This window comes from Herpailurus yagouaroundi, unplaced genomic scaffold (assembly GCF_014898765.1).
Source record: "Herpailurus yagouaroundi ecotype Mexico unplaced genomic scaffold, PumYag 164, whole genome shotgun sequence".
In the NCBI taxonomy this organism is placed as follows: domain Eukaryota; kingdom Metazoa; phylum Chordata; class Mammalia; order Carnivora; family Felidae; genus Herpailurus; species Herpailurus yagouaroundi.
In genome coordinates, this window is record NW_024412405.1 from 11,975,085 (window position 1) to 11,999,311 (window position 24,227).

A 24,227-nucleotide genomic window follows, 5' to 3' on the forward strand; every position below is an offset into this window, starting at 1 on the left:
ATGATTAATTTGATTTTAGATGTGTTTGTTTAGGATTTCAATAGATAATGCCTCTTGACCATCAAAATTCTGAAACAACTGAACAAAGAGCACGAGGAAAATTAAAAACACTTCCTTTTTTTTTGATAAATGCTGATCTGAGGACACAGTTTAGTGAAAGATCATACTGACTTTCTAATACTGAACTGTGGAGTTGGACTGACCATTTTGTAGCTACGGTAGCAGCTCAAAGAGCCTAAAATTTTTTTAAATTAATGTTTATTTTTGAGAGAGAGAAAGAGAGAGAGAGAGAGAGAGAGCACACGAGCAGGGGAGGGGCAGAAGAGGGAGACACAGAATCCCAAGCAGGCTCCAGGCTCTAGAGCTGTCTGCACAGAGCCTAACATGGGGCTTGAACCCATGAACCATGAGATCATGACCTGAGCCAAAGTCAGACGCTCAACTGACTGGGCCACCCAGGCATCCCAGAAGCTCAAAGATTCTAATGCAATGTAACATTGGGGGCTTATTTAATCCTTTCCCTTTAAACTATAGGCGCTGGTGGAGTAAAGAAATGTAAACTGTTTAATGAAATTCTTTCATTTTTTAATTTCCCTCTCATAGCTCTTTTCTTTGATAGATTTGGTAACATATCTCACATTTACTTGACCTCCACTGGTGATCAAATGGAGCCATTGTTGGTATTCTGCTTTCTTTCTATAATTACACTCCTAATTTTCATTGTGATAAGGAGTAAACAGCCACCTTGCTCTATCCACTTAAGGGATGAGTCTTGGGTTCCCCTCAGAAGGTAACTTCAGGACTGGAGAATTCTGTCTGACAATAAACTTCCTTTCCAGGATATTTCTCAGTTTTTTTTTTTTTAAATGTTTGTTTTTGGAGGAGAGAGAGAGAGACAGGGTGTGAGTGGGGGAGGTGTCTAGAGAGAGGGAAAGACACAGAATCTGAAGCAGGCTCCAGGCTCTGAGCTGTCAGCAAAAGCCTGACGCGGGACTTGAACTCATGAGATGTGATATCATGACCTGAGCTGAAGTCAGACACTTAACTGACTGAGCCACCCAGGTGCCCCTCTTGGTTTTTATATAAATCCGAACATACTGGCTCACACCTAAGCTAAGTCAGTCCTTACTACCATCTACTGAAATGGCCCTTCCAAATGTTGGTTTCTTTTACCTAGATAGCATGTATAGGTATTTAATAAGTATTTAAATAAGAAGAAAAGGAAATTGAAGGTAACGGTGGAGTCTAAAGTTCTTTCAAGAGATCATCTTAATATGTGAAAGGAGAAATAGGTAGTACACCCAGTACAAGGTGAATGTTTTCCTCGTTTTTCTAACAGAAGTGAATCATCAAGCAGAGCTGCTCAGATACTGAACTGGATTGTGAAAAACAAGCAAAAACCAATATGCTGTTATTAAAAAAATCACTCATTTGGTAATAAATCCAATATTGTCACAAACACTATAAACTGTTCATCCTCAATTGTGAACTGGTAAACTGATTAACATCATATTCTAAATTTGAAATGAAGTCTATGTTGGAGAATAGTTGTTAAAACATGTATTGGGACATAGCTGTTGAGAAAAGGCCAATGAATTCTGGCTAAAAGACCAGATAGGTGACTATTTGATAAATGTAAAATAAAACAGAATTTTATTAGTACTATTACTCTATGAGCCTGGAACAGTTTAAAATGGAGAGGTTATTGAAGAGTATGTGTCTGACACAGAAACAGGTTTCTCCAGGATGGAGGAATATCAAAATGAAGCCCCTTTATCTGATAATGGGGTGTTTCTTTCTACAAAAAATCTTAAGGGGCGCCTGGGTGGCTCAGTTGGTTAAGCGTCTGACTCTTGATTTTAGCTCAGGTCATGCTCTCACAGCTTGTGAGTTCAAGCTCTGCATAGGGCAGTCTGTTGTCAGCACAGAGCCCATTTAAGATCTTCTGTACCCATCTCTCTGCCCCTCCCCCACTCACACTTTCTCAAAAATAAATAAACATTAAAATATTTTTACTTTTGAGAGAGAGAGAGAGAGAGCAGGAGTGAAGGAGGGGCAGAGAGAGGGGGAGATACAGAATCTGAAGCAGGCTCCAGGCTCTGAGCTGTCAGCACAGAGTCCAACGTGGGGCTCGAACCCACAAACTTCAAGATCAGGCCCTGAGTCAAAGTCGGCCACTTAACCAACTGAGCCACCCAGGTGCTCCAAAACTAAAAATATTTTTTAAAAAGCTTAAGAAAACTGTGGATCATCCAGAAGGTGGAATTTATGGACAGCTATTATGTGAGCAAAAATGTTTATCTCAAAAGAGATCTAATATTCCTAATTAGTAATATTATTAATAGGGTTTTTTTTTGTCAAGTCAGTTCTTACAGCTTTGTTTTCAATCAGCTAAAAATGTTTGATATATTACCCTAATCTACTGTCTTAATTGTACTGTTTTCTGATGTGTATTTATTTATGTCTTGAGACAGCAACTTTTTGAACCAAATTATTTACTTTGAGAGAGAGAGAGCACATCATGAGCAGGGGAGAGGCAGAGAAAGAGGAGAGTGAGAGAATCCCAAGCAGGCTCCACGCTGTCAGTGCAGAGCCTGAGGTGGGGCTCAAACCCACCAACTGTGAGATCATGACCCGAGCCAAAGTCAAGAGCAGGACGCTCAACCAACTGAGCCATCCAGGCGCCCCTAATAAGTTGTAAGTCAGTGTTCTTTGTTTTTTATTATCAGTAAGACCTACTATGAATTTAATAGGAGAAGAGATATTAGAGTTCCCAATTAATGATGTCCATCCTTTGAAATATACTCATCTGAAGTGTATTAGTTTCCTAAGGCTGCCATAACCAATTACCACAAACTCTGGTCGCTTCCAACAACAGGAGTTTACCCTCTCATAGCTCTGAAAGCAGATATTTGAACTGGAGGTGTCAACAGGACAGTTTCCCTCCCTGGAGAATCTTCCTGGCGGCTCCCAGCTTGTGCTGGCTGCACTGTGTGTCGCTGCATCTCTGCCTCTCTCTCCACGTGGCCTTCTCTGTGTGTCACTTGAAAGGACTCTTGACATTGGATGATCAAGGAGGATCTTATCTCAATAACCTAACTACATCTTAAGGACTCTTTTCCCAAATAAGGTTCCATTTATGGGTTCTGGGGATTAGGATATGGATGTAGCTTTTGAGAAGGCACAGTTCACTCCATTATGGTAACTGAGGTATATTATTTTAATCATTACATGCCTTAATACACTTGCATGAATATCTTCAGATGGGTGAACACCAAAAGGCTTCCAGTTCTTTATTTTTAAGTTTATTTATTTGTTTTTAAGTAATCTCTACACCCATCATGGGGCTTGAAACTACAACCCCGAGATCAAGAATTGCAGGCTGTACTGACTGAGCCAGTCAGATGCCCCAAAGACTTCCAGTTCTTAGAGTCAGAAATCAACAAGCATTGGGCTGTGGTAGCCAAGAACTATAGGTTAGCTAAGAGATCACGGTACAATTACTTTATTAAGTCACAGTTAATAACAAATGAAACCACACTTGTCTAACACTTGCCATCAACACCAGATATGCTGTGCACAAGTATTGCCTGTGTTGTTTTTCACACCACTGCATTTACTAGAACTGCTGAGGGAACTGGATATATGATGTTAAAACTAAGTTGATAAACTCTTGATAGCAGTACCTTGTCAAGTCAGTTCTTACAGCTTTGTTTTCAATCAGCTAAAAATGTTTGATATATTACTCTACTGTCTTAATTATACTGTTTTCTGATGTGTATTTATTTATGTCTTGAGACAGCAACTTTTTGAACCAAAATAAACCTACCAAAGAAAATGAACATGAACAGTGGAATGAATGATTCCTTAAAAGTACTACTAGAAAATATGTTAATAAAGGTGACTTCTCCCTTTTCCATCCTCCCTCCTCTCCCCACCCCTGTTGAGGTGAACAGTGCCTGGACTACTTTCAGTCCTTGGCAAGGTCTCTTGGGGTGCCATTGTATGGCAGGGGACAGGGCTTGGTACTGTCAGAGTCACAGGGTAGTTGAGTTGCACAGACCTCAGAGGTGATCTGGGACAACTCTAAGCTCACTTACGACTCCCCTCTGCAATATTTCTGGCCCGAGGGGCATCCACAACTGCTTGAATGCCTCAAAGTCCATCTCTTTGTCCTTGGCTAGCTCTAAATACTACATTGTAGACCATAGTGCTGTCTGGAGCCATATTCTGCCTCCCCACTTATGCTGTGTATCCATACCTACTCTTTCCCTTTCTGCTGCCTACCTCCACTGAAAGAGCACTGGTTAAGGGAAAGAGCAAGATAGTACTTCTGAGTCACAGTCTTTAGGCTGTGTGCCTGGAGAAATTCTTTCTACCAACAATGCTGGCTTTTTTCCACATAAGCCTAGTAGATATCTTTCATCATCCAGAGAATGTATTTTTTAGATAGTTGGCTAAGGCTTAAATCATACAATATTGGGGCTGAAGAAAGCTCAGCAATTACCCAGTCACTTTAGAAATAATGAGATAAAAGAAATAGAAATAAATGAGATAAAAAATGTGATCAATAAATTACTGGAGGTCACTCAACATGATGGGGGCAGAGCTAGGACTACGGCCCAAGTCTTCCGATGCCTGTTTAAGCACTTTCCCACACTCTACAGGTTGTGATGCAAAGCTTGCTCCACCTCTTGAGATGTTGGCCTCACTGGTGCCATCTGATGAGACAATCAACCTCCTATGGTCTGAATGTTTGTATCTCCCTCAAATCTGTATATTGAAGCCCTAACCTCCAATGTGATGGTATTTGGAGGTAAAGCCTTTGGGAGGTGATTAGGTCATGAGGGTGAATCCCTTGGATGGGATTCGTGCCCTTAAAAGAAGAGACCCAGGAGAGATTATCTTTCTCTCTGTCATGTGAGGAAAAGTCAAGAAAACAGATATCTATGAACTAGGAAATAGACTCTTACCAGGAACCAAACTGTCTTACCCCTTGATCTTGGACTTCTGAGTCCCCAGAACCGTGAGAAATAAATGTTTGCTGTTCAAGCCACCTAGTCTATGGTACTTGTTATAGCAGCTCGAACTGACTAAGATGTAACCCACTGAATATACTCAGTGATGCTTACTGAGTGTGCTATGGGCAGACAGGGGTCTTTGCTCTTACAGAGCTTGCTCTCAGGTCAGTGAAGGATTGACAGAACCCAAAAGGCTGCAAGGCTCTGATCCAGCTTTCACATTAGGGTCTTGATTGGGACTAGGGTCACTGAGTTCAGCTCTTAATTCTTCACTGGACCCTGACAGGAAAGGTAAAGTACCTGGAGTTAATGTCCCCACTTAGAACTGTTCCTTAACTTATCACATGTCATCATTTAAGTCCGAAGCACTTCTTGGCTTAGAAAATAAGTCTCCTTACTTCCTCTCCTGTACTCAGCTCTAATATTAAGCAGGAACCCAAGGTCCATGACAAGAACTATAAAAAAAAAAAATCTTTTTTTAAATTAAAACTCATTGTTGTCCATAAAATAAAGTATATCTCTTGGGAGCATTAAAGCTATCAACCAGCTACTTGTAAGTGAGAGAGGCATTTTCTGGTTGACACAGTAAGTGAGAAAGACCCAGATGGTGGAGCCTTTTGGCATGGACTTATCTGCTCCGGCTGTCTAATACATTTCTCCGCTGCGTTAACTCTTCCCCCATCAGAACCATCACATCAGTTTATTTCCAAGGAAGACAAAAACAGAAAGGTGTTTGTCTATAAGATTCCTACCTTCCTCCTTCAACACTGGGTAGTGCCTATTCACTGCTAGAGGCAACTGAAATGATCTGGATCCTTTGGTGATAAATCTCACAGCTCTGGCCCATGCAAGATTCAATATAGTCTCTTCCTCATGAAACAGGAAAGGGGACTAGACTTTTGGGGGCTATGTTACCTGGGCTGGACATGATTCCTGATGAAGATTCAGAATTTATTTAAAAAGGGTTTTGGATTGCTGGATGGAGCATGTTGCATGACTGCTGGCTGGAGAATGAGTCCCTTGGGCTTGAGGCCCTGTCTTCTTTCATGAGGAATCCCTGCCAATCCAGGATCTGTGAAATGCTTCTGCCAGCCAGTCTCTAATTTAGCATATGTACAAAGCCAATTTTTGGACACCATGATGGAGCCTGGCATCTCTGCACCCCTCCATGTTTGTAATGCTCACAGGGAAATAACAAGTAACTAGCAAGACAGAAAAAAAATGTGACAAGAAAAGGCTTTCTAAAATCACAGATAAATTGTCTATGTATTATGTATGTATATGTGTCTCCCTCCTGCTTTTCCAATATAAACTTCCCCCATGTAAATCCTTGTAGTTATTTCATTTAGATTTTCAATCTGGGATGCACTTAGCAATAGCCAACACAGACAAAGATAAAACCCTGCTCCCCACTGAGAACATCTGATTTTTTAAATGTAGAAATGCTGCTCTTTACAAAATAGGACATTTCCCTTTTAATTAGTTTCAAAATACACCCAAATAATTTGCAACTAGGAAATGATACCATTTAAGAGTACTTAAAATAATTCCCATGCATGCAAAGCCAATTTGATGAGAGGCACAAGCTAGTGAAACCTTAAGTTTTTAGATAAACTGAACTTTTTCTGTGGGGACAGCTATCACTAACATGGGCAAATTATCACTATCTTCTCTCAGAAAACTCCAGTCAAAAAGAAAAAAAAAGAATAGAAAAGAAAAAAGAAAAGAAAACCCCAGTCTAAGGTATTTTCTGAATATTCTCAATTGCTAATTGAGGCTTGAATGTACCCATCCATCTTAGCTGAAAATATGGACCTTCCTGCCTCCCTCCCTTTCTCTAGATTTTCTTGCCAACCATCTAGTTTTCTAACAGTCCTTCGAGAGAATGGGTAGACACAAAAGCTCTATGGTAAGATGTCACGCTATCTTTGAAAATAAATACATATATTGTGCTCACCTACCCTTCAATGTGCCAGCAACGAGTCCCTAGAGGGGCATCCATCAGGAGAGGCATTTTGACTTTTGCCTGTGCATGAATGAAATCAAATCTCTGAATAAAAGGGAAGGCGAGACTAACATGATTTTCCTCAGTGCCTGGATTATGACAATGACCAACTTTTCAGCTCTTTTGGTAGGTGAGATCCCTGCCCTTCCGGCCAGGTGAGCCGCTGCTGATAGGTCTGCTCGCATGGTATGAACAAACTTTTCCAAACCATACTCAGTCCTTACCTGTTAGGGTAGAAAGAAAGTCTGAGCCCTGCATGTATAAATATAAATATTTTAGGAGTCTGGCTGATGGTGAGATTTGCACGGCCATGCAGAAGCCAAGCTTGATTGCCCTGGCCTGGTGTGGGGCTCCCCAGGTGGCAGGGGCTGAGAGCGGGCAGTGCAATTGGCGGGGGGTGGAAGTGAGTGCCTCCAGTCATTCTGAGTAGCCCCTGGGCTGATTAGTGACGAGGGCTGACAGGCTCCTAAGGGGAGGTCCTGTCCAGTTTCTTTCTGCAGCAGGGATGATGGGCCATGCATGGGGTCCTGAGGCAGAGACTGGGGATTTTTTTGTGTGACCATGACTACATTCCTCATCAACAGGCCACACTCATGGTCTCTTTGGAGGCCACCGACTCACTGGAGGATTACCATTAAGGGACGTCTGCTCAGTGGCGCCAGGTTCTTTCCCCACCCCTCAGGGGCCAGCATGGTGCCTCCATGCTGCTTCACCCAAGCCAGACAGAAGGGCAGGGCACCAGGTCTGGGAATTAGAGAGGGCGATCGATATGTGTATACGGAACACAGTCACGGACAATTGAAAAGGCTCACACGTAATCCCACTGGGAACTGCTTAAAACTGAAGTCCGTGATAAATGACTCACGGAACCCAGACCCCGACTCGTCTGCCTGGGAATGGCCAGAGGTGAGGTTCATAACATTTGTGATTCATGGAGATCAAGGGCCTAGAATGTATGTAAAGGATACTGGGACTGGCCCTGCAAATAAAAATAACTCTTTAAACAGAAGAATTTTTTACTCCTGACTGATCTTGAAACCCTGAATTATGAGATCGCTACCTTTTCAAGTCTGGTGTCAAAGGAAAGACTACTTCTTTGCAACATAATGCTTACAACTTGAGATCTATTGCCTCGGCACCCTGACACAGCTGCCACCTTGCCAGTACATGGAGAGTCTTTGCTGATGAGCATGTGTTCATTGGGGAGACCATTTGGAGAATAACCAGAGACTGTAGAGTTATGAGAACTAAAGTAGATATGGGATTAGAATACAGATGTTTTGAACTTCTGGCTTTTGATGAAGTAAAATCATTAAGAATTGAAAAAGTATGTACTTACGCTATATCAAAGTTCGGTAGATTCTAAGATCAGAGTTGGATTATAATTTGGAATTAATTTACATGGTTTGTGGTCCTAGTAATGCAGTGATTTTCCTAGTGAAAATAAAACATTTGACATCCTGGATTGCTGAGAGTTGGGTTATAACAGAGTCAAAGGAAAGGTAATCTCTGGATAGAGAAAAGCTGTATCAGTCAGGGATCTCCAGAGAAACAGAAGAGAGATAGACAGATTTATTTTAAGGAATTGGCTTACAAGATTGTGGACTGACAAATTCAAAATCCACCAGGGAAGCTGGCACACTGGAAACCTGGGCAAGAGTTGATGTTATAATCCTGAAGGCAGAATTTCTTCTCCAGGAGACCTTCGACTGATTGGATGGGACCCATCTACATTACCCAGGGTAATCTACTTTACATAAAGTAAACTGATTAGAGATGTTAACTATATCCACAAAATATCTTCCCAGCACCATCTAGATTTGTGTTTGATTAAATGACTGGGTACTTACTATAGCTTAACCAAGTTGATGCAAAAAACAGACCATCACAGATTTCTTTTAAACTGTGGAAAAAAAATCAATGTCTTCGGTCCATAAAGATTTGCCTTCTTCCTTTTGGAAGGGTCCTGCAAGTCACGCCTTATCAAATGAGGCATGATACACGAGCGATCTGCGGCTCTAAAGTCTTCCTCACCAGATATCCATTGGGAGAAGATGCAGACTCTGAGCCTTGTATAAATATTGTACAGAGAAGGGAATGGCAAACAAGCTGAAATGGAGAGGAGGAAGAGCACCTATTCTAATACTTTCTGTTCTGTTCTACCAGTGTCTCCAAAGCAGTTGTTCCAACCATGGCCAACATAGTAATGGTTGTCTGTGTTGCCCACCTGACCAGTTCCTAGCACATGCTTTCCCTGACTGCTGTTCTGAAATATCCACTAAGTGTGTCCTTTGAGCATGATGCGCTCTTAACCCATGGGTAAACCTCATGAAAGGTGATGAGGAATGCATTATATTGGGCCAACAAGTGAGTCACAGGGGTTCTCATCCCAAAGAAACATAAGCTTCCTTCCCTGCTAATTATACTATGCATCCTTCTTTTCATAAATTTTATATTTATAAAATAGTTTAAACAACGAAGCATCCTTCATCTAAAGAGGACTAAACCAAAAGGAAAAAAAAAAACTTGCAACAGAAATAATATCGTTTTAATTCTTATCTCTAAGGTCAGATGATAAGTAACATTCACATGACACTTTATCATTTATAAAGTGCTTTCACATACACTCATTTTATTTTTGTATCCTTCAGACTAAAAGGTTGATGGCATCACCCCCATTTTACAGATGATGCCATAAAAGGCTTGGAAAGATTAGCAGCCCTTCCTGATCTGATATGGCCATCAGACTGCTCAGCGGGGACTGGAACTGCAGTCTTCTGCTCCTGGCTACACCCTGGGCTGTTCTGGGGCTTGCTGGTGACCAGTTCAACCTCAAACCCTAGTTTACGGAATTACATAAAGGTGGCCAGAATCTGACTGGCCAACAAATCAAGTGACTCTCTGCTTACGGAAAACCATTGAAGTTATTATTTCTACAGATGGCCAAGGTACCCTTTTCCCTTCCATGTGTGTTTCGTGGGTGCAGAGAGCTCTCTCTATTGGAAATCAGTGGGAGGGCTCCGAACAATAAAGAGCAGGGAATGAGAAGCAGGATGTGGATCTATTCCATAAAGTGAAAACTTAACGTCCTAACAAGTAATTAAGAAAAAATTCGAGGTTGTTTCCTCAGCTGATCATCACCGGCAGAGCCAACTTTGGATTAAACACTTCTGCTCAGTGGTTTTGACATTCTCAGTCAGGCATATCTTGATGAAATTAGAGATGCAGAAAATATTTTTTGATGGAGCGCAGGGACAAAACAGCTAGAAGGGAAGCCAATTTTATACACAAACTTGTACAGACTGAGATAAAGAGGAAAAGGGAAAGCAAGAGAATAAGGAGTGTGTGAGTGTGTGTAAATGAAAGGAAATGAAAGCAAGTGAGAGAAGAGGAAAGGCCGATGCTCATTAATTAGACTTTAAGTTCTTGGCAGTAAGAGGTGTATTTATAAACAATCTTCACTAAAACATACCTTTCCAACTATTGACTGTTTTATTTGCCAAAAAAGTCTCTAATTATTCTGTACTGTTTCAATCCAAAAGCAGAGAGAGAAATATTAATAAGAGAACATAACCGTTCTTATGATGGAACATAGATCTCTGCACAGAGGTCAATATTTCTAACGTTCAATTAACAAAGTGTGGCCAGTGTAAACTATTTTACAACAGGATTAGTTGGGGGCTATTAGATAGTTTTCAAACTAGTAAAAAAAAAAAAAAGAAAAGAAAAAAGAAAAAAGAAAAAAGAAAAAAAGAAAAGAAAAAACCTAGACCAAAGATATAAAAGTTGAAATGTTAACTATTCAGGAACCTCTTAATAGCATGCTTATACTAAGCCATCAGTAAAACAACTAGCTTTCCTCTTAGGACTTAAGTCTAGAAAAGTCTGATCTATAAGAGTATAATAAACACTTACAGACGTGTCGACATTTTTTGGTAAATTATCTCCCATGCATCCTTTCCTAAGGAAGTTACTAGAGGATGTACTCCCTTAAAATGAGGGAATAAACCAAGAAAAAAAAAAAAGACATGAGATCCAATAAACATAAAATCCAACTCAGAAATTAGGCCAAAGGACTTCCCAGGATGACAGGGAAGGCAGCTACCATATAACAAGTCAGTAGGCAGCCAACACATATCGGAGAAGGGATGATGGCTCTGGTGGAGTTTGGGACTGAATTAGCGAGAGACATCTAGAAGACACAGCAAATTCAATAGGCGAAGAGATGAACTGTGGCACTCATACAATGGAATACTAGTCAGCAATAAAAAGAAGATCAAGCCACAAAAAAGATATGAAGGAATCCTAAATGCATTAACGCTAAGTGAAAGAAGCCAGTCTGAAAAGTCTATACACTATATGATTCTGACTATTTGACATTCTGGAAAAGGCAAAATTATGGAGACAGTAAAAACATCAGTGGTTCCCAGGGGATCACTAGAAAAGACTGAAACAGGCAGAGCAGAGGGGATTTTTAGAGTAATAAAACTATTTTGTATGATACTGTAACGGTAGATATATGACATTAAGCAGTTGTCAAAACCCATAAACTGTACAAGATTGAGAGTGAATCCTTAATGTGAGCTACGGACTTGGGTTAATAAACATTTTTTTGATAAATAAGTAGAACCAAGGAAATTATTAATTTCTTTTTTTTTTATTAAAAAAAAATTTTTTTTTCAACGTTTATTTATTTTTGGGACAGAGAGAGAGCATGAACGGGGGAGGGGCAGAGAGAGAGGGAGACACAGAATCGGAAACAGGCTCCAGGCTCTGAGCCATCAGCCCAGAGCCCGACGCAGGGCTCGAACTCACGGACCGCGAGATCGTGACCTGGCTGAAGTCGGACGCCCAACCGACTGCGCCACCCAGGCGCCCCGGAAATTATTAATTTCAAGAACAAGAAAGCAAATATAATCACAGTAAACCATATTAAGTAAACCTTAAATATTGATCTAGTCCTAAAATATACTTATATTGGGAGGATGGGGATAAGAGAGAGAGGTGAGAGAGCTCAATCCTCATCTTACATAAAAAGAAGTCAATTGATAATATTTAAAATTGAAAAATGAAGAAATCACAGTATAAACATGCTATTTAGAAGTAGTAAGAAAGTTAGAAAATTTGAAAGTGATTTTTTTCTAGGGAGTAAGGCCTGGGGAGGGGCAGGAATGGCGGATTTTCTTTCTGAGCTTTATTGTAGCAGAAAGGAAACCCCTAAATCAGCTATGTTTTCCTGACTCCTCAGTACTTTGGGCCACAGTTGTGTAGTGGGTAGGGCACAGGGCATAATGTTAATAAGGTCAGAACTAAGACCTCGCTCTCTGAGCACACTGACCGTACCTTACTTCTCATTTCACTGCAGTCATGTGCCATTTGTCTGAATGGAAACTGGACTACAGCAAATAGAGCCGATCAACACAAAGCCACAATCACCACTTACTAAGGCCCATTGGGCTCATTTGTGGATGTGTTGTACTTGATCTTGTTGAGCATGACTCTTAAGTCACCATGCCTGCTCCTGCCAATGACCAACACAAACCGGAGGGATCTTCCGGTGTCATAAGTAAGTCTCAGTCCTACTTTTGAACCACTTCTTTGACTTCTTTCATGCCCCTGATCCTGTCCCAGTTTTAAGCCTCCTAGGGACTAGTTCTGCTGCTTTGCCTTCCTTTTTATGTTCTTTAAAAAACCTTTTTTTAATGTTTATTTAAAAAAATTGTTTTTAATGTTTATTTATTTTTGAGAGAGAGAGAGAGCGCGCGCGCACGCGCAAGCGAGCATGAGTGGGGGAGGGGCAGAGAGAGAGGGAGACACAGAACGCAAAGCAGGCTTCAGGCTCTGAGCTCTCAGCACAGAGCCTGACATGGGGCTCAAACCCACAAACCGTGAGATCACGACCTGAGCCAAAGTGGTACACTTAACTGACTGAGCCACCCAGACGCCCCCTGTTTACATTCTTATCTACTCATTTGGACTTGACAGTGTGGACCTTGTATTAGTGAGATAAATCACCACAAAACTTAGTGGCTTAAAACCATAACCATTTTATTTGCTCATGGTTCTATGGGTCAGAATTTGCACTGACTCACCTGGGTGGTTCTGCTGGTCTCACTGGGGGCTGCTTATGTGCACCCAGTTATCTGGCAGCTTGTCTGGGGCTGAATGATCTAAGATGACCCCACTCACCCGACTGTTAGTGTGGGGTATCACTGTTAGTGTGGGACTGTAGTGTGGGCTCTCCAACAGGAGAGCTAGGGATCCTGCATGAGATGGCAGAGTTCCGGAAGGGCAATTCCCCAATGTGATCTATAGGCCTATGCAAGTCACCTGGCCTAAACCAGAATCAATGCAGGAGGGGACTACACAAGCGTGTGGATATAGGAGGCATGAATCATTGGAGTGTACCACAGACACTTTCCCTGGTTATGATGTGGGTCCCTGCTTGATTTCCGGGCACCAACCCTCAATGGAGACATATCTTCCCAGGAAATGGAGGTGCCATTTTTGCTCTCAAAGAAGAATATAAGCTCGCTGAGGATTTATTTTTCACTTTTATTGCCCATTCATAAAAGAGAAAAAAAGGCAGTGTGCTTTCTGTGAGGGAAACTAGGTCCTCCTGAGTCTGATCTCAACACCACTGAGCTAGGCCAGACCTAAGAGACCTGGGGAGAAGGCAGCAGCACTTTTGACCACACACATACAGTGCCTTGGTGATGCCTTGCAACACACACCAGAATTCCTTGGCTATGCTTTTCACAAAGAGCAATAAGCCTAATTTCCCACAGCAAATGAAAGTTAGAGATATGCTTATCTAATAACAGTTAGAGATATGCTTATCTGTTCATTCATTTATTTACAGAATAATGTGAATTAAACCAACTAAGTGCCAGGCACTGTGTTAGATGAATGTGTCATAGTTACTGTCTTTAAGTTGCTCAGAACCTATTAAGGGATACAGATAAATACAGACATCCTTTGATATCCAAACCTAGTCAATTTGTGAAAATGGCTGGATGAAAATGGACTGAAAAAGTTTTTGAATATGAGAGCTTACATTCCCTCATTGTAAATGGAAACAACAGTATTGTGTTCCCAGCCAGCCTCAAAACCCCGATCAATTCCCTCAAAAAAAATTTTTTTTAATGTTTATTTATTTTGAGATAGAGCAAGAGCGGGGTAGGGGCAGAGAGAGAGAGAGAGAGAGAGAGGGAGAGAGAGATTCCCAAGCAAGCTCTGTACTGCTAGTACAGAGCCCTACGTGGAGCTCAAACTCATGAACTGAGATCATGACCTGAGCCGAAACCAAGAGTGGGACACTCAACCGACGGAGTCACCAAGGTGCTCCACTTCAAAAATTCTTCTTAAAGTTTAATTGCCTATGTAACAACTCACCAAGTATTTTCTACATTATGTCAAGGATTTAAAACACTAAATATTTAGCAGTGAATGAGCACTCATGGGTATATTTTTACAATAAATGATACTGCACAGTAACGGATACAGCTCATGTTCTCCTTCTATGCCATATTAACATGTATAGTAATGTACATAAACAATGGAACAACATGCTAAGGAACCTTTCTTAGAAGACTTAATATAACACGAAAAACCTAAATGTTTTTGCTAGCACATACATGCATCTCTGTGTTGGTATTTTGATCTAAATGTTGAATTCTGGGCTTAAAGTTTCTTCAAGTTATTATAGTAATTACTCCAACGGGGAGAGTTTAGATAGTGCAGAGGGTTTTTTTTTCTAATATTGAGACTATGAAGCAACATGGCAATGATCTCTGTAGAGAGTTACATGACCGAAGGAGGAAACAAAAGTGTATTCAAATATGACCAGGTAGGGGCGCCTGGGTGGCGCAGTCGGTTAAGCGTCCGACTTCAGCCAGGTCACGATCTCGCGGTCCGTGAGTTCGAGCCCCGCGTCAGGCTCTGGGCTGATGGCTCAGAGCCTAGAGCCTGGAGCCTGTTTCCGATTCTGTGTCTCCCTCTCTCTCTGCCCCTCCCCCGTTCATGCTCTGTCTCTCTCTGTCCCAAAAATAAATAAACGTTGAAAAAAAATTAAAAAAAAATGTTTACAAATATGACCAGGTATACATTCTGTGTGCATATGGGCAAGTAAACAAAGAATATTGAAACAGCATGTCTACTGTTACTGTGGTAAGTATCTGAGTGATTTTTTCCCCATTTTTATTATTCTATTTTTCTGCAGTTAAGACAAGATATTTAAAACACAAATGTGCAAAAACAATAGATGCAAATATAAGTGTGAATGCAACACCCTCCCACCCCAACCCCTGCAGGATCTTCAGTGCCTGGTTATGCCATTGCCAGTGGAGAAGGCTGGACGTGCAGCAGAGATCACCTGGATCAGGTCTGCTTTATGGAAGCTGGCATTCTCTGCAACCAGCAGCCACCGAACCCGCATATCAAAATTTCATATATAAAATACAAGTGCTCGGGCACCTGGGTGGCTCAGTTGGTTAAGCGTGTTTTGATCTCAGCTCAGATCATGATCTCATGGTTCGTGGGATCGAGTCCTACATTGGGCTCTGTACTGATGTTGCAGAGCCTGCTTGGGATTCTCGCTCTTCCTTTCTCTCTGCCCCTTTCCTGCAGACTCTTTCACCCAAAATAAATAAATAAACGTTAAAAAATAAAACACAAATGCCATGCATTGTATAGTAGGTAGCTGAGGATGTATTACATTTTTGTAATTTAAATTATACCAAAGAAACACAAGAAGAACTTGCTATTTAAAAATCCCTGGTAGAGAATTCTTTTGATGAGCAAACATTGCTTTAACTTTACCATTCACCCTCCTGATTTAAGCGTTTTGATAAGTTGGATTGTCTCAAAGCAGAGTGTAACAGTAGCATCTCATACTTGTTTTAGACAATTTTTGTGCATCAGCTTGACAGAATATTAAGAAGTCATTAACATTTATAATTATGAAGACTGTGGTGATGTGGAAAAATTCTTGTGCTGTGTTAAGTAAAAAATATCTAACTACAAAATTACATTCAAACTATTACTGCAACGAAGTAAATATGCATGGGGAGTGACTAGAAAAGAACACTGGGTAAGGAAAGCATTTTTACACATGGCACATTTCAAGTGGATTAAGTGGAGCTTTGCACAAAGCAAATCCTACCTTACAGCTATAGAAACCGAAGAGGGTAAATGACTTCACATTTTAGCTACAGTGATATGAGCTGGTAGAACAGAAAACCTACAATCATAGAGGCTTAACACAGTAGCAGCTCCTGTCTTGTTCATGTTGAATCTAATCTGTGAGTGGGGGCAGGGGTTGCCTTCTGCTCCACCCAGTCTTCAGGGACCCAGGCTGCCAGTAGCTCTATCATCTTTTTAAAAAATTAATTAATTAATTAATTAATTAATTGAGAGAGAGAGAGAGAGAGAGAGAGAGAGAGAAAGAGAAAGAGAAAGTATGAGCAGGGGAGGGGCAGAGAGAGGAGAGAGCTGAGAATCCCAAGCAGGCTCCACAATGCCAGCATGGAGCCTGATGCAGGGCTCAAATTCACAAACTGGGGCTCAAACTCCATGACCTGAGCCGAAGTCGGATGCTTAACCGACTGAGCCACCCAGGTGCCCCAGTGGCCCTATCATCTTTAACCCACAACTTTCAAGGTGTCTCTCTGGCTATTAACAATTGACAAGGAGAAAGAACATGGTGGATAGTGAAAAGTTTTTATGGGTGAGGGATGGAAGTAGTAAACATCACTCCCACCCACATTCTGTGGGTCAGAACTTAATCATATGGCAATATGTAACTGCAAAGGAGGCTGGGAAATATCATCTGTGTGCCAGGAAGAAGTAGAAGTGGGTTTTGGTGAACAGCTGGCTGGTATCTGTTACACAAATTCTCACATGTAACCAGATAGGGCAAGAACTGGAAGCCAGTCTTCCTTTCTTGGCTTTGTGCTTACATTTTCATTTCTCATTCATTCATTTATTCTTTCTCTCTCTCTCTCTCTCTCTCTCTCTCTCTCTCTCTCTCTCTCTCACACACACACACACACACACACACACACACTAAAGATAAAGACTTTATGTGTTGAAATCTAAACAAAAGACTGTTGTTCTATATCTAAGGACTCCCAATACAATCTGATTCTTTTTAGGAAACTCATTACATTCTCAATGAAAATTATCATCCCTGGGAAGGAAATATTTACCAGGGATAAATCCAGATTCTGGAACAAGAGAATTTGGCTAAGAGCTGAAAAAGAAAGAGATGAGCAAATGCCTACATAATCCCATGGCCTTTATATTTCAGGTATCACTCACATCTTTGCTTAGGCACTGTCCCATTATTAGTGGGTAGGAGGAAAATTGAATCCTACCTGTAGTATACATTAAGACCCCTACCACTTTTTCTGAAATCCCAGCCAGAAGGCACTAGAAAAGAGTTGGCATGTTTATCTTCTGTTTTACTAGGCCCTCGCCCAACTTTTCAGACCCAAATCCACTGTGGTTGTGACCAACAAAAGTAAGCATATAGTCATTGAGAGCCATTTTCAAGAAAAGACATTAAAAGCACATTAAAATATTATTTGGGGGTTGCATCCTGGAAAACAGCTATCTGTCCTAAATTTGGCATTTTTCATGTCAAATGTTCTTGCTTGGTGAATAAATCAGTTCAAATAAGAATAAATCATTAGATCTTATTGGTCCTTGGTGGGGCTTGGTGAATGCTGTTTATGCTAAATATCAAAGTTATAGCCAGAGCTTAGATTGGACAATGAGAAAAATAAATTGCTATTTTGTACTTCTTTGTCCCCTGCCGAGACTACCAGTATAATGCCTTGAACATTTAGGCACTTGGTATAACAATACTGAGCTAATCATTATGTTATGTTCTTTGACTATAATTCAGAAACTATTGAATTAAGTATGGAAAACTGTACCTATAATAAATGCTGTCAGGCTGCTCTGTTTATAGGCCTGCTCTGAACTTTTTATAGGCCTGCCCATTTCCTCACATGCACAACACACACAGATACACACACACACACACACGCACCTATATGCGCCAACCCACATGCCATCTACACACCTATACACATACCATACACACACGCACGCACACCCGTATAAACCCATCCCCACACATATATCATCCACACATCCACACTATCCACACACACACACACACACCTGTACATCCCAGTCCACACACACACACACACACACCATCCACACACACAACACATTCATATACATGCACACACAAACGAGCTGTATCTTTATTCTTGGGAATGCTGCTCCTCACAGCTGTTCCATGGGGTAACCCTAAATGATCTGGCAAGCAATCAGGTCTGAAGTGCCTCCCCAAAAGGCAGAGTGGATTAATCCAGGTAGGATGCTGTCCCTGAGGCCACTGGAGAAACCTGTGCCTCAGGAGGCCCACCCTGGCTTACTCTCTCGCTCGCTACCTTGTATTTTAACAGTTGAAAGGGGAAACCTTTATTCTTTAGGATAAAGAAACATCTAGGAGGCTCAATTCATATTCTCTGAGTTCAGTCTCTGTTTCTGACTCTGTGACTTTTGCCTTACTTTCGCCAGGGCTTTGGTAGCCCTTGAACCAGGGCTTGTGGTAACCCATAATATCTACATGATGAAGAGGGAGGAACCGGCAACTTAAAGGCCAGCGTCAGAATTATCAGGAAGGAAATTATCTTTCTAAAAAGTATTATTTTAATAACCATGAATATAGTTAGCACAGAAAGACTAAGGGTAAAAAGAACTACTTCTGTTCAATTAAAAAGAAATAAATTGTTTGGGTTAGTTGCTAGTGTTAAGACTGCCCTGACGGGGAGGCTGGGATGGACTAGGAGTGAAACAAAGAAAACCAAACTTCTCTGCTAAATAAAGTAAGATGAATGAAGAGGTTCTAGCAGTTTGAGAAAGAGAGGGGGTGGGGAGTTAGAAAGGTGGTGGAACTTTGGTCGATGACAGTAACCTATGGATTGTTCTATTTTAAATAGTTTATTGTGCTATGGTGTGCTTTCCAGAAGCTGGAGGACATGGGGACAGCAAAGTGGCCATTGTCTAATTTACAGGTGAGATATATTGAGCACTTATAAGCCAGGCACTAGCTTATGCAATTAACATGCACATTCTGATTTAATCCTCATACCCACTCTGTGTGATAAGCCTGTGACTATCCTGATTTTACAGATGAGGACACAGAGGCTTGCCAAGGGTCAGACACCCAGTAAGTGAGAGCCCAAATCTGACTCTGACTGATTGAAAAGTCCATCCTATTCATTAGTCACTACAGCCTATTGTCCTCATGAATACTGAAGACTATAGTACTAAGCTATGGAGCAGAAATTATTGTGGTTTACTAATTAAGGGCGATAAAAGCATCCCAGAAATGCAAAGTACTAAGTAAATACTAGTATTACTGTTCTTGCACTTGACCACTGACATCTGAAGGAAGCACTGTCATCTAAAATGGAAGCCAGCAAGGGCTTATTAATGTCACATGAAAATGATATAGTTAAATACTCATGTTTGCATTCCACTGGATATTTATATTCTGAAGACCATGTTCTCAGGCACTGAACTCCCATTAAGGTCAGGATCATTTGCAAATCCAGAAGAAAAGACAGCTATATCACTTTTTTTTTTTTTTTTTTGTCCTGAGACAAAAAGAAGAAAAGTGGTTCAGCGTTTTGGCTCAGAATTGTAAAGCAGAAATCATGGTGCCTTTACCACTCTTGCTTCAAAAAGAAGAAATTATAGCCTTTCATTCTCCTAGCAGCATGTAACTAAGGTTTAGATGAGTGAACAGATGCATGCAAAAATCAGCCACGCGCATAGAAAACATTCATTTTCACAATCTGGTAAATCTGCTAGGTACGCATGAAACGGAGCCAAATTGATTTCAGCAGAATGCAATGTCACAGCCTCGGCACAACAGGGATTCTTCTCAGCCTCACTCAGTGCCAGGCCTGTTACCATCCAGGGTCCTGGGTGTATTGATCACCCAGTCACCGAGGGTATGTGAATAGTCCCATAAATGGTGGCATGATTAGTTGAACCCCAGTTGACCAGCTTGTGTTATTTCCATTCCTATTGATGTACTGGAACATGCAACCGTGTTCTTGCTTTTCCCACCTGGAAGCCTATTTTGAGCTTCTTGCTACCCAGCACCTTATCCCTTCCACAGGTAGTTCATAGAGCTATGGAATCCAAAAACAGAAAGTGTCCTTAGGGATCAGCTTGTCCAATTCCTTCATTTTATTGATGAGAGATACAGGGAGGAGAAAACTCTTTTCCAGGCCACATGGATCATTAACAATAACCCACACTCCTTCTGACTTCCAAATCCTTGCTTTTTTTCACTTCATGCGGTCTCTACTGAAATCTGGACTCAGGCTACACAAGAGGGTATTTCTGTAATTCCATCAACCTAAACATCTATATATGAAATATTTATAATGCAAAGGTCTTGACTGAGTCTGCTCTTGGATTTCCCATTTGTCTACTGGACCACAGAGCCTCAAGCCCATAACAATACAAGTTTATAATCCCTTCTTAGAAAATCTTGGAGACAGAGGTATTTTGGAATGAAGCATTTTTTGGACTTTAGAAAGGTAGGACAGTATCCAGATAGTCTATTTGGCTCCTCCCCAAAGCCTAGAGCAAAATGTAGGGCTAGTCAGGTTAAGGTGATGGAGTCTACACACTGTGTTACATCAGTTTAGGTCAGGTTTTGCTGCTGAGTACGTTGGTTGCAAATTTATGATAAAACTTTTGGTTTTCAGAGCTCTCTGGATTTGGAATCGTGAAAAAAGGACTGTGGACTCATACTACTCTTTTCACGTGGGTAGCCTTAAACAAATATCATGGACCAGCTGGATAGTATCAATCACTTTCTCAGCAAAAGAATGGTTTTTCACTAGATTCTCCTTGTCAAGACTTTCTCGGTAGACTTTAGTTATTCCCACTGCCTCTCACTTACATCCCAGATAACAAAATGGAATGGTCCCACACTGGACAGACCTTAGGGAGCTTAAGTTCAGAAGCTGGCTGCCCTGTTTGTTTCTTGGATTTTTTATGAAACAGATCCCGCTGGGATCACTGGAGGGGCAGGTGCGTTATGAGGCAGCTGGGGAGGTCATGGTGGGGACTGGCAGCAGCACCTGTCCTCTTGGGCTTCAGTAAAAGCTGAGCAGAGAGGGCTTGCCACCAGGTCCCCAACGGGCAACTGATCGTGCCTGCGTCTCTGGGCTTTCTCTGGCTCCAACTGCTTCTCAGCTTCCTCCTTCTCATCGGATGGGCAGGTTTCCAGGGCTGTCAGATTTTCTTCTGCCCAAGTTAACAGGGACATTGATTTTGGAGGAAGGGAGGCCCTTCCCCCAGTCCATCCTTCCCTCACTCCTGGCTTAGCCACGCCAGCTCTGTGGCATTGTCCGGTTTTATTAGTACTGCCTGGCTGAGGCCTCCTTTCCCAGGCGGCCCCTGTGATTTCCAGCCCCTCTCCACTTGGCATGTCGACGTGCACTTCTGGTCTCCCAGGGAGAGCCTGCTTACCTGGATAATGGGCACTTGACCCCCTGGTTTCCAAAGTGGGCTTCTGTACCACAGCAGGGCTTGCATCTGTTTTTATTGTTTTCTGGACTATCGCCGGGAGGGAGTCCTATAAACGTGACCTTGCTTGGCTGGCTTTGGGATTGATGGAAATCAGATCACTTTGGGGGTTCTAATGGGCCTGGATGGAGGAGTTTTGGAGTGACACAGGAAGGTATGCTGTGTTTGTGAGGAGGCCCTTTGCTCCTTTAGAACTGGAACATGGCTTTCCTAAAAATTTTCATCTGGCATAGAATTGTATGCATCTGTTTCTTTGAGGAATTTCACCATAGGGACAGGAGGATAGAATTTTACTTAGAAAACCATAAAGGTCTTCTAAGAAAAAGAATCCATTTATGTCTTTTGGAGCAATCAGGGTGGGTAGGTTTGGAGAGGAAGGAAGAAAGGAAGGAAAGAGAAGCTGGTCTCCCATGTCTTTTATGCTCCTCAGCACCCTGATTTCTTCTCACTAACCATTGTGACAGGGAGTGGATGGCCTCCCCATCCCCTCTTTCCCAGCTCCAATACACTCCACTGCATACAGAATGCTATTTTATAAGACATCTATCTCTGTGTTTAGAACCCCTGGTGGCCTTCCATTACTTTTAGAATACATGTACAGTCTTTACCGTGGCCCTTGGTCCTGCATCAACTGCCCCTGTCCCCTTTCTAGCCTCATCCTGCACAACCCCCAGGCTTGGGGCACTCTGGCCTCACTGGCTGCCTCAGAGGCTTCCTGCTTCTCCTGGGCCTTTACATACATCTCTCTTCCTGCCCCAAATGCTCTTTCTCTGCTCCATTTCCCCCTGGATTCTGTCCTTAGTCTAGTTATCTCCCATTCAGCCCCTCAGATCCCAGTTCAAACACCATTTTTCTCCAGCCTGGGGTCCTATTTTCTATTCTCACAGCGCTCTGTATTTTGCCTTCTCATCACCTATCACAATCTACAACTTGTTACATCAGCAACCGATGGGCTGATGTCTTGTATCTCATTGGCTCATTAGCTCTATGAGGGGAGGGGCTGAATTTCTGTTTGCTCACCGTTATCATTTCCAGTGCTAGCCTGGCATTCCCAGATAGTAGTTCCTCAATAATTATTGATGAGTTACTCAATCACTTATGTAGCTACTATGACAACCTCACTGTTATTCCTATGTAAGAAAAAAAAAAAAAAACCTCCTATGTTACTCCAGTGTAGAAATACCACTTGCTGGCAAAAACTCAGGCATGGGGTATTCTTGAGAGTCTGGAAGAGTGAGACAGTGTCTCCACTCCCTGGAGTTGGTTGTGGAGGCTATATTCAGCTTGATGTTTCTCTCCTGAAGCTCCAAGAGCCCTCTCTGATAGCAGACTGGCATGTCTTTCCTGAGTTTTCTTGTTGGCCAAGAGGAACATGTCACATTGGTAATAATGTCAGTAAACTCTGAAGCTGCCAAGGAGAGCAGCAAGCGAAGGCCAAGAGGAAGCCAGCAGAGCCTTAAACACGCAAGCCCTGGAAACCATCTCATTACCAGAGGTGCCAGCCGTCACACCCTGGATAGAAGGGCATAATTGCTGCAAACAGCTAATCACTAACAGCATGACAGCCAAGGGCCTACAGCCGTCCTTTTCTTCACTTCAGGATCTGTCCCACCATGAGGGGAAAGGCGCCAAAGGAGCAAGCCATGCGTGAAGACATGGCTCCTGTCTCAGAAAAAGGGCGTTTCTTCTCCAACTTGCACAAGATGCTTTGGAAGGCCTCTCTTTGTTACCAAACTTGAAATCGTGACGCTTTTATCTAAATGTAGTGCCTCTGGACTTCAGAGATATTATCTTAAGCCCAGTATGGCAGAGGATGGTCTTCTGTGTGACACTGGCCATTTGCAAAAGGATGTATCACAAAAGTAACCTTTTGCTTTTAGGAGAGTATGTGGGCAAATATGGACTGGACACCCATTGTGTAGACGCTACTGCATAAGGTTCCTAGGGGTAAAATAAAATAAATAATCGTTCTCCTAATTTCTTTCTTTAACTATATTGCCATGGTAATCTATTAAAATAAGTGGATGGCTTCATCTAGAAAATTCCACATAGATATCAAAACAGAAGTTGTTGCAGGTATCTGGGAGGTGTGTGATTACAAAATTAACAAGCACCTGGATAAATTCAAGCATATCTCTTCTCCCTAACCCATCTCCTTCAACCATTGGGAGAGTGCCCTCTGTGTGTCTGGAGCTGTCCTAGGTGCTTGGGACAGAAATGCAGCTGTGGCCTCAAGGAGCTTATGCATTAATGAAAGAGAGCCACAGATAAATCAGTAACTATGCTGTGGAGTAGGAAGTATGGGATTGGAGGTGTCAATATGAGCTTCTTTTAATGTCTGAGGGCAGCTTTTTTTTTTTTTTTTTTTTTTTAAGTAATCTCTACACCCAACCTGGGGCTCGAGCTCACGACTCCAAAATCAAGAATTGCATGCTCTTATGACTGAGCCAATCAGGTGTCCCTAATGTCTGAGGACAGCTTTTGTGCACAGAAAAGACCATGACAGCCATTTTGGTTTTAAAAATGATCAATTCAGAAATCTATTTTCCTTAGGCCTTTGAATTCAG

The 24,227-nt window shown here is 41.8% G+C and overlaps 1 protein-coding gene and 1 long non-coding RNA gene across 10 annotated transcripts in view; one reads left to right on the forward strand and one right to left on the reverse strand.

The window, feature by feature from the left end:
- Window positions 1-24,227, reverse strand: part of CLYBL (citramalyl-CoA lyase) — a 277,204-nt gene that overhangs the window by 72,156 nt on the left and 180,821 nt on the right. The gene's annotated exons all lie outside the window — the stretch shown is intronic.
- LOC121037761 (uncharacterized) lies at window positions 8,959-15,388 on the forward strand. Its single transcript, XR_005793960.1, has 3 exons — window positions 8,959-9,888; window positions 12,392-12,592; window positions 15,248-15,388. It is a non-coding gene; the product is annotated as an uncharacterized LOC121037761 (long non-coding RNA).